At 37.4% G+C, this 9,796-nt stretch overlaps 1 protein-coding gene across 1 annotated transcript in view; it reads left to right on the top strand.

Annotated features, from left to right (window-relative positions):
* Nucleotides 1-9,416: 9,416 nt before the first annotated feature.
* Nucleotides 9,417-9,796, top strand: part of CD53 (CD53 molecule) — a 42,841-nt gene continuing 42,461 nt past the window's right edge. The window contains exon 1 of the mRNA XM_036767387.1: nucleotides 9,417-9,531. The gene's annotated coding sequence lies outside the window, so the exon portion shown is untranslated. The remainder of the gene's footprint in view (nucleotides 9,532-9,796) is intronic.

Below are 9,796 nucleotides of genomic sequence, written 5' to 3'. Positions count from 1 at the left end.
AGTGGATCTGTAATCTCATTGATTTGGGAGTCCCCTCCAAGGATGCAGGTAAAACACATTCATGACCACCTATCCTATTTGACACGTCCACATTCTTCCAAAAGTTTACTCCAGGGCATATGCCCAATATGCCAGAGGCTTCCTTGATCTTTCCTGTCATTTGGGGGGTACAAGTGTAACCATTTTGCCATTTACCTGTCACTGTTCAACACCAAGTGTCCAGCCCATCTTCTTTTACTATCATACAATTCCTTGATGACATATTTCAGTCTTACTTCTTCTCAGAGTTTCTCATTCGTTACATATTGTAGCCTGATCATGTACTCCATGGACATCTCCATTTTTTCTATAAGATGTTTATCATTAGTGAATAGAGCACAGGACTTGAGTTCAAATGTGGCCTCAGACACGTGACACTTATTAGCTGTGTGACTTTGGGCAAGTCACCCCAGTTGCCTTGCCTTCCCCACTCAATCCAAGAAAAAAAAAGATGTTTATCATTAGGTCTTTGGAAGTATTAATGTTCCATGTTGCCTTGCCATATAACAATACTGGCAAAACGTTAGATGAGCCTTTGCTCTTATTGGAAGTTCAGAGCTTTGCAGTTTCCTGAAAGCAATTTAGTCTGCCTTCCTCCTCCTGTATGACTCTGGACTCAGCTTACTGTCCATCTGTATTGTCTGTCCCCAATACATAAAGCTGGAAAAGATCTACAGTAAATTCATATTGAAATCTGGGCAATATGGAAGTGTATATATAAAATTGCATGCAGGAACTATGTGAATCTAAAAATAGAGCACTCTTTTCAAAAATAAAGACATCTAAATAATTTGAGAAACATTAAGTACTCATGGGTGGGTTGAAACAATATAATAAAAATAATACCTAAATTAATTTACTTGTTTAGTACTGTACCAAACCACCGAAGAATTATTTTATTTAGACAAAAAAATCACAAAATTCATATGGAGGAATAAAAGGTAGAAAATATTAGGAGTATTAATGAAAAAAGTGGGAAGAAAGGGAGTCTATCAGTATGAGATTTCAGATTGTACTCAAAAGTAGTAATCATTAAAATAATTTGGTACTGGTTAAAGAAAAGAAAGCTTGATCAGTGGAACAAATTAGGTCCATACAGATGGAAACAAACAATAGCAAAGTATTTGATAAACTTGAAGGCCCCAGTTACTGGGGGAAGAACTCACTGTTTGAAAAAAAAACTCTAAAAATTGGTTTGGACCAATATAATGCCAAGATAAGCTCCAATTAGATTCATGGTCTAGATATAAGAGGTCATATCATAAATAAGAAGAGCAAGAAAGAAATTTCCTTTTAGACCTATGAATAGAGGAAAAAGTTCGTGGCAAGTCATAGAGGGGGTCACAAAATATAAAGGATAATTTTGATTAAATTTAAAAGGGTTTGCCTAAATCATAGTTTAAATTAGAAAGGAGACAGGTAGATGTGAAAAAGACTCTGAGCAAGTTTCTCTGATAAAAGTCTCATATCCAAGATATATAAAGAACAGATTCAAATTTGGAAAACTAAAAGCTATTCTTTAATAGATAAATGGCCAAAGGATATGAATAGCCCAGCTTCCCAAGAAGAAATCCAACTTATCAACAATCATATGAAAAAAATGCTCTGCATGATGATTAGAGAAATGCAAATTAAAGCAGCTTTGAGAGTCCACCTCACACCCATCAGACCAGCAAAGGTGAGAAAAGGAAAATCACAAGTGTGGGAGGGGTTGTGAGAAAATAGGCACGCTGGTGGTAGAGTTGTGACATGGTCCAGCCATCCTGCGAAGCAATTTGGAACTATGCCCCCCAAAATTACTAGACTGTGTCTACTGTTTGATCCGGCTATACTACTGCTGGTCTGTATACCAAAGAGATCAAAGAAAGGAAAAAAGAACTGTGTGTACAAAAATATTTATAGCAGCCAAAATTATAAACTAAGTGGCTGTCCACCTCTTGGAGAATGACTAAAAAAATTATGGAATATGAACATAATAGACTATTATTGTGCCACAAGAAATGATGGAATGTATAATTTCTGAGGAAACCAGGAAGAACACTTTGAACTGAAGTAGAGAGAGGAGAGCAGGACTAGAACAATTTACACAATGACAACAACATCATAGGGAAAAAAAGTGAACAATATATTTACAGGATAATCTGGGAGTAGTCTTAGAGGGAAAGTACCAAGGTTAAGTAAGACTGGAAAAGACTTGCAGAAAATAGGACTTTAATTAAAACTGAAAGGAAGTGAGGGAAGCTGGAAGGAGAAAAGAAGGATACCATTTCAAACACAGGGGACAGCCAATGAAAAATCAAGGAGTTGGGAGGTGGGAGTATTATGTTTTAGAAATAGCAAGCAGGTCACTGAAGAGAAGTGAGATGTAAGGAGATTGGAAAGTCTTGTTAGGAAGGGTTTTGAATGCCAGACAGCATTTGATATTTGATCTTAGAGCTAATAGAGAGGCAGGGGAGTTTGTTGGATAGAGAAGTGATAAGATCAGACCTTCATTTTAGAAAGATCACATGGGGCAGCTAGGTGGCAGTAAGTAGAGCACCGGTCCTGGAGTCAGGAGGACCTGAGTTCAAATGCAACCTCAGACACTTGACACACTTACTAGCTGTGTGACCTTGGGCAAGTCACTTAACCCCAATTGCCCAGCCTTTCTCCCTGCAAAAAAACAAACAACAACAACAAAAAAAAAAACAGAAAGATCACATGATGATAAAGGAGAGAAGTTGGGAAGTTAGAAATGAACAACTTGACAACTGATTGGATATGGGGGAGGGAGGGAGTGATGGGAGGAGTCAAAGGTTGTGAACCTGGGTGACGTGAAGGATGGTGGTACCCTGACCTCACTTCCTTCTTCCTTTAATAGTGAATTGAGGAAGGGGGAAAGAAAATTAGTTTAGTTTTGTGACATGTTGATTATTCTTTTTATTGCTTCTGATTTTGTTGTGACTTCACCTTGTTCATTTGCTATATTTTGTGGATTTCATTTTTCTGCCCCCTTTAATCAGACTAGCTAAAAAATTTATCAGTTGTATTAGACATTTCAGAGAACCAGCTTTAAGTTTTATTATTTCTATATTTTTTGTTTCTGGTTTATTTCTCCTCCAATTTCTCTTTCTCTTTTGTGATTTTTAAAGGGTTTATTTGTTGTTTCAGCCTTTTTAAAAATGAATATTCCTTTCATCAATCCTCTCCTTTTCTATTTTGTCAGTGTATGTTTTTAGGAATATAATTTTCTCCCCAAGGGCTGCTTTAGGTGCATCCCAAAAATTCTGGTATGTAGTTTCATCATTATCATTATCTGTTCATATTAATTATTTCCATGGTTTGTTCTTATAACCATTCCTTATTTAAAGACTACATTATTAAATCTCCATTTAGGTCTTTGTTTCTGGTTTGCACTGATTAATTACTATTTTTATTGTATTATATCCCATAAAGGATGTGCGATTAATCTGTTAATTGCCAGATATGATGGCATTTTCTCAATCCTCATCCTTCTTGTCCTCTCTGCAGCTTTTGACACTTTTGATCCTTTTCTCTTTCTGGATACTCTCTCCTCACTAAGTTGTTTTTTTTTTTGGGACACTACTCTCTCCTAGTTCTTCTGTCTGTCTGACCACTCCTCACCCCTCTTCAATACCCTTTGTTGGCTCTTCACCCATGTCACAATCCCTGTCCCTATAGACAGTTAGTGTGAATTCCATTTCTGTTGGCTCTGCTGTTTTGCTTTACGTTTTCCATAAAGGTCTTTCCAGATTTCTTTGTTGAAATTTGATGCACTGTTTGGCTGAGCCCACCATGGTGGGTATCCAGACGTTACAGTTTGTGGACTGAGTTTACTCCTGGGAAATTTGTCCTCTAGTTAGAGGAGGCTTGCTTTTCTCATACTTAATTGAAAGTTAAACCCTCAGCATTCCAATCATTATGCTCATTATATTTCCTGAGATTGTGGCTTCTGTTTCTGCTTGTAAACAGAGGGGCTACCAATTTGATGACTGGTCCCAAACTGGCCTTTTAGGGAAGCCAAGGGTTTGCTAAAAGGGAAACATGAATAAAGGTACTCAATGTACAATTTGAATTAAGTGTGGACAGGTTATTTATTTTTTAACAAAAAACAAAAAGGACTGCAAATAATAAAAGAAGCACAGAGCTGATTAACACAATGACTAAAACAGAATTCAATCACTTAACATAGAATCCACATAAATACAGTTACAATCATCTGGGAGGCTAAGATTTAATTCTAATCAGCACATATGGATTTGTAATTCTGCTAATCATGCATTTTTTTTTATTTTACTTACACATCACACTGTCTAACCACTCCCAGCACTTGTCTGGGCCATTTGGGGGCCAAACCTTATATTGGCAGCTGCCCTCTCCAGAAGACACTTCCTTGTTGTTAGCCTTGGCTACTCTGGGGACTCTGCAGCTGTAATACTCATAGGCCTTCTCAATCTTTTCATTTGGTCCTCAAAAAAAAAAAAACATGAGTAATGGCGGGATATTTAGCAGAGAGCAGACTCAGAAGAGACATACTTTTAAGTATTTGAATGCAATGCAGAAGAGGAATTGGACTGGACATATTTTGTTCTAGAAGAACAAAGAGCAGGAAGTGGAAGTTACAAAAAGGGAAATTTAGGCTTGATGTCAGGAAAAACTTCCTAACCATTACAGATGTGAAAAAATGAAATGGGATACTTTGAGAGGTGGAGGATATTGTTTCATTGGAGGTCTTCAGACAAAGGCTGGATGATCACTTGTCATTGATGTTATAGGAGGGATTCTTTGGGGTGTGGGTTGGACTAGATGGTTGCTGAAGCCCTTTCCAACCCTACGATCTGTGATTCTAGGTATTGTTATCCTTTTTTCACAGATGAGGAAACTGAGTCACAGAGAGGTTAAATAAAAACTGGGATTCAAGCTTAGATCTCTTCTGATTCCAAGTCCAATTATTTTCCACTACAACACAATTAGACTTATTTTGTATAATTTCAGAGCCTAGAACTAGGACAAATTGTTGAAATGTGTAGGAAAAAAGGTTGTAGCTGAATATAAGAATTATTTGAACTGTCCCAAAATAGATTGGGATGCTTGATGAGGTCAAGAGGTTTATGGATTCAAGAAAAGACTGGATGCCCATTTATTATGGAATAGGCCATGGAGCTGGATTATTATCAAGGTCCCTTACAACTCCAAGACTCTATATCCTAAAAGTAGAAAGGACTTTGAAGACCTCAGTGCTTTGATATACTTTGACATGCAGGAACTTCAATATAAAGGTGGAAATAAGCAAGGCTAGCAAAAAAATGTTGGAAAATATGGGTCAGGAATAAGGACTGAAAAAGAACAAACACTTGGAGACTATTGAGGCCTCATAAATACATATATGTATATATGTATACCTGTCTTCAATCATGTATATCTTAAATACTTTGATAAAGAATTAAGGAACTAGACATAGCATGCAGTAAAAATCCCATCACTGAAAATGCATATATTTTAATGCCCATAAAATAACATTACTTATTTCAGACTTCTATGTACAATAACTTTCCCCCCAAACTGTTAGTCAAAATTACTAAAAAGATAGAAGAAAGGATAAAATGAGAAAAGGATATGCTCTGCAATTAAAACAGCTCTAAACTGACCTTTTAAAGAAATTACAGATGTGAGAAAATGGGATGTGGGTAGATGAAAGGACATTGAAATCAATTACAATAATTTTATATTTAGCCAGTGTAAATCAACTGACATAATGGAGGGAACAAAGGGGCCAAAAAAGTCAACAAATTTTTACTTAGCAAATATGTGGGTTTTTTCCAAGTAGAAAGATATGGCATCCCTGTTTAGAATATAATTTGTAAAATATTAATGAAAACTTCTGGAAGATTATAAATCATATAGCCTCTTCAAACAGAGAAAAGCACCTAGATGCAAAATTATCAAAATTATTTTTCAAAGCATGGTGAGAGATCCAACTAAGCAAAGCCATCCTGAGGCCATTTCTAGATAAAGTTAGGACAACAAATATATAAAAGATGGAAAACATCTGCAAAGATATTTTCTTCCTTCCTTCCTTCCTTCCTTCCTTCCTTCCTTCCTTCCTTCCTTCCTTCCTTTTTACTTGTTTGTTTGTTTCTTTCTTTCTCATTAATTCTTTATAAATAATCACTTTATGGAGACATTCTTGGACTTTAATATCACAGTAGAACCCTAGCAAACTGGGCAGGAGGCAGAGATATGAGCCTTTCCAGTTGCAGGTGGCTGGGGGGCAGCCAGCAGAGATGTGCTACCACCCCCATCCACCCAAGCACCTAATTTCTATAGCATAATATCTAATGAGCAGATCACCAAGTCACTTATTCCTTCGTAGCTACTGTGGCAGGGAAGAGGTAGATAGTAAATTATGAGGCAGTGAAATCGGTTTGACTGATTCGGCCCTAGTCCCCAGGATACATGTATGCTAAGATTTAACTACTGGAAGACCAGATGTGTCACCTCTCCTGCTGGCTTCAACACTGTGGGATGGTTAGAGTTGTTTCCATACCCTCTGCCTCATTCCTTATTAGGCAATTCAAAGTATAATGTCATTTCAACAGTTCACCAAAAATGCCTCATTTTACCCCACTGCTGATGGAGTGCCACATCAGCTCTTTGTCTAATAACTACTTTAGCCTCAACTGACTCTGAGGGTACATCCCACTGCATGTCCAAACCACCAGCTGTATGCCATCCATGGGACTTGGAGCAGAGGAGGCCAAAGTCCTACTCTGTTCCTCACAAGCATTCTCCTTCTTTAACTGCTATCATGGTGTGTCAGTTACTCTTGGGGAACAATTCTTTCCCCTTTTGCATTGGACTGCACTTTGTACATGCTGATGCCATCAAAGAAGGATTTTTATTTTGTAAGTAATTTTTGGAAACTATAAAATCCATTGGCATTTTGGAAATAGTAAAAAAAAAAGTTGTTTTTGTTTGTTTGTTTATATTTTTTAGTTTTGTCTTGTTTTTGCCAAACAAAGCTTTAACTCGAAAGAAAAGGTTACTACTCTTTGCAGCAATGGAGCTTCTGTGATGTTTGAAAAAACATCTGCTTTTTCTACTTTAATAAAAAAGGAAGCTCTTCAGATTAATATCACTCACTCATTGCTTTTTATGAAGATATGCATTGTCAACAAAGACTCTTCCAACAATCCTGAAAGAAGCTTTGTCAACAGCCACAAAAGTCATCAACTTCATCAGAACAGGCCTCTGGATCATCACATTTTTAAAAGATGTTGTCAAAAAATGGGAGCTTCTCAGATGGTTCTTGGCTGTGTGGTCCTGAGCAATTCACTCTCTAAGCCTTGGGTTCTTTCTCTAGAAAATGAATAGGTTGTGCTCTATAGCCCCTAATGTCCATTTCTACTCTAAAGTGATGGGCATATGGTTCTTTAATTTCATTATCTTTGAAGATAAACTACTGAAGGTCATGGTTTCTCAACTGTCAATGTAATTGAAAATTTGTGGATTCGGCTATTTGTTCACAAAGATACACTGAACTGCCTGATATTTGAGGGCATGGAATTTCTAGATGCTTGAAAATACACAGAGAAAAATCTATTAATTCCATTAAATTCAACATTTATTTATTGTTTCTTATGTATAAGACAAACAAATAAAAGGGAAATAGTCCCTACCTTTAGGGAACTGATATTTCATTAAAACTAAAGACCAAGAATATATTAATGATTTATTAATTAGCAAATGCTAATATAAGTTCTTTGTTAACTACATTAGTTTTGTTGTTTGAAATGAATGAATGGAAAAGTATTTATTATGTGTTTACCATGTGCCAGGCAGTATGTTAGTGCAAAGCATGCAAATACAAAAGCAGGGACAATTCCTACTAACCAGGAGTTTATATTTTAATGGGAGAGTTACCACATATAGTGAAATGGTGGCCAGGGAATAAGAGAGGGATTTTGGTTTGAGAAGTAACAAGGTTGATGACTGGAGCCACAGGCTGAGAGATTAACATACCTTTTCCAGTAGCAGTGGCAGTACTCATTGGATTATGGTTCCAGAACTGGAAAGGAGATGGGGTGTCATAGAAGATATGTCCTGCACCAGGGTGGCTAGTGAGAAGAGAGTGGGGCTTAAATATAAGTTGTTCCAAAAGCAGTGAGTTACCTGAGGCATTCACCAATCAGCACAGGGGGACCTGAGGACAGGAACTGCTGAGCTGAAAGAATTAAGTCCTCCAATTATGGTCTCTGGAACAACAGGGAAGCTGCTGGGAAGATGATGGAGAGTAAAATAAAGCATGGCTAGGATCCTCTTATTTTTTTTCTCTTTTTAACATGTTATTATTTGATATTTTTAGTATTCAACATTGATTTCCACAAGATTTTGAGTTACAAATTTTCTCCCCATTTCTCCCTCCCCCTACTCCAAGATGGCATATATTCTGATTGCCCCATTCCCCAGTCAGCCCTCCTTTCTGTCACCCCACTCCCCACCTTCCCTTTCCCTTTACTTTCTTATTGGGCAAGATAGATTTCTATATCGCATTGCCTGTATATTTTATTTCCCAGTTGCATGCAAAAACAACTTTTTTTGAGTATTCTCTCCCCTCTTCCCTCCCAACCCACCCCCCCCCAAGAAGGCAAGCAATTCTACATAGGCCACACATGTATCATTAGGCAAAACGCTTCCACAATAATCATGTTGTGAAAGACTATATTTCCCTCCATCCTATCCTGTCCCCCTTTATTCAGTTTTCTCCCTTGACCCTGTCCCTTTTCAAAAGTGTTTACTTTTGATTACCTCTTCCCCCAATCTGCCCTCCCTTCTATCTTCCCCTCCTTTTGTTTCTTGTTTATCTTTAGTCTGTGGTTTTAGGGGAAAATGTTTGCATTTGTTTTCCCTCCAAGAGACTATGTTCAGATCAAGTTTTTAAAATACAATAGTGTATCTATGATCCTATGAACTATATTTTCCCACAACACAATATAAATAACTGTCTTTCCGTTGGAAAAATAGAAATGAAACCTTAAAACAAAGAATGAAAGACTTTCCCTCTGAGGTTAGGTTTAGTCATGCCAACATGGATTCATACCAAGATAAACAACAATTCCCCATCAGAGTCATTTTGAGAATGCCCATTAGGGACAGTATCAGGGGAAGTACCAACTTTGCCCACAGAGGACACAAGTTTGGATAGAGAAGGAAGAAAAGATGCCAAAACTCAATTGTTCCCCAGGATTGTAGTCCATCTGCACCAAGACATGCTGGGCTTCTTTCTGAATCTTGAGACAGCTGCAGAGGAGTGGGGGAGTACTTTGTAAACTGTAGAGTGTTATACAAACATGAGACATTCTTATTATTGTTTTCAGGCATAATCAGGATCCTGGATGCTTCGCTTCATTTGTTGTGTGAGGTAGAAAAAAGGTACTCAGTTTTTCATCTGCATCCCAGGAATAGGAGTATTTATTCCTGGGACAATTAAAGGTATGTGCATCTTTGGTCCTGCTGTGCTCATGTCTTGCTCCTCCTCTGTGACTCTCCCCTTTCCTAGATTAGGCTATAATTTGAACTAAGCAGGCAATTTCAGTGGAAAAATCAGTTGAACTTGTTTGCTAAAGTTGACCGATTGCTAGGCTGCCTTGACGGGCTGTTGCCTAAACTGATTGACTTTAATTAAATCAACTTATTCAACTGAATCCTACTGGTCGTTTGAAAGTGGCCCAACAAATCAATCGCTAGTAGAAACTAC

Source organism: Trichosurus vulpecula, chromosome 7 (assembly GCF_011100635.1).
Source record: "Trichosurus vulpecula isolate mTriVul1 chromosome 7, mTriVul1.pri, whole genome shotgun sequence".
In the NCBI taxonomy this organism is placed as follows: Eukaryota; Metazoa; Chordata; class Mammalia; order Diprotodontia; family Phalangeridae; genus Trichosurus; species Trichosurus vulpecula.
Note: the sequence above shows the minus strand (reverse complement) of the source record. Positions and strands in the feature narration are given on the sequence as shown.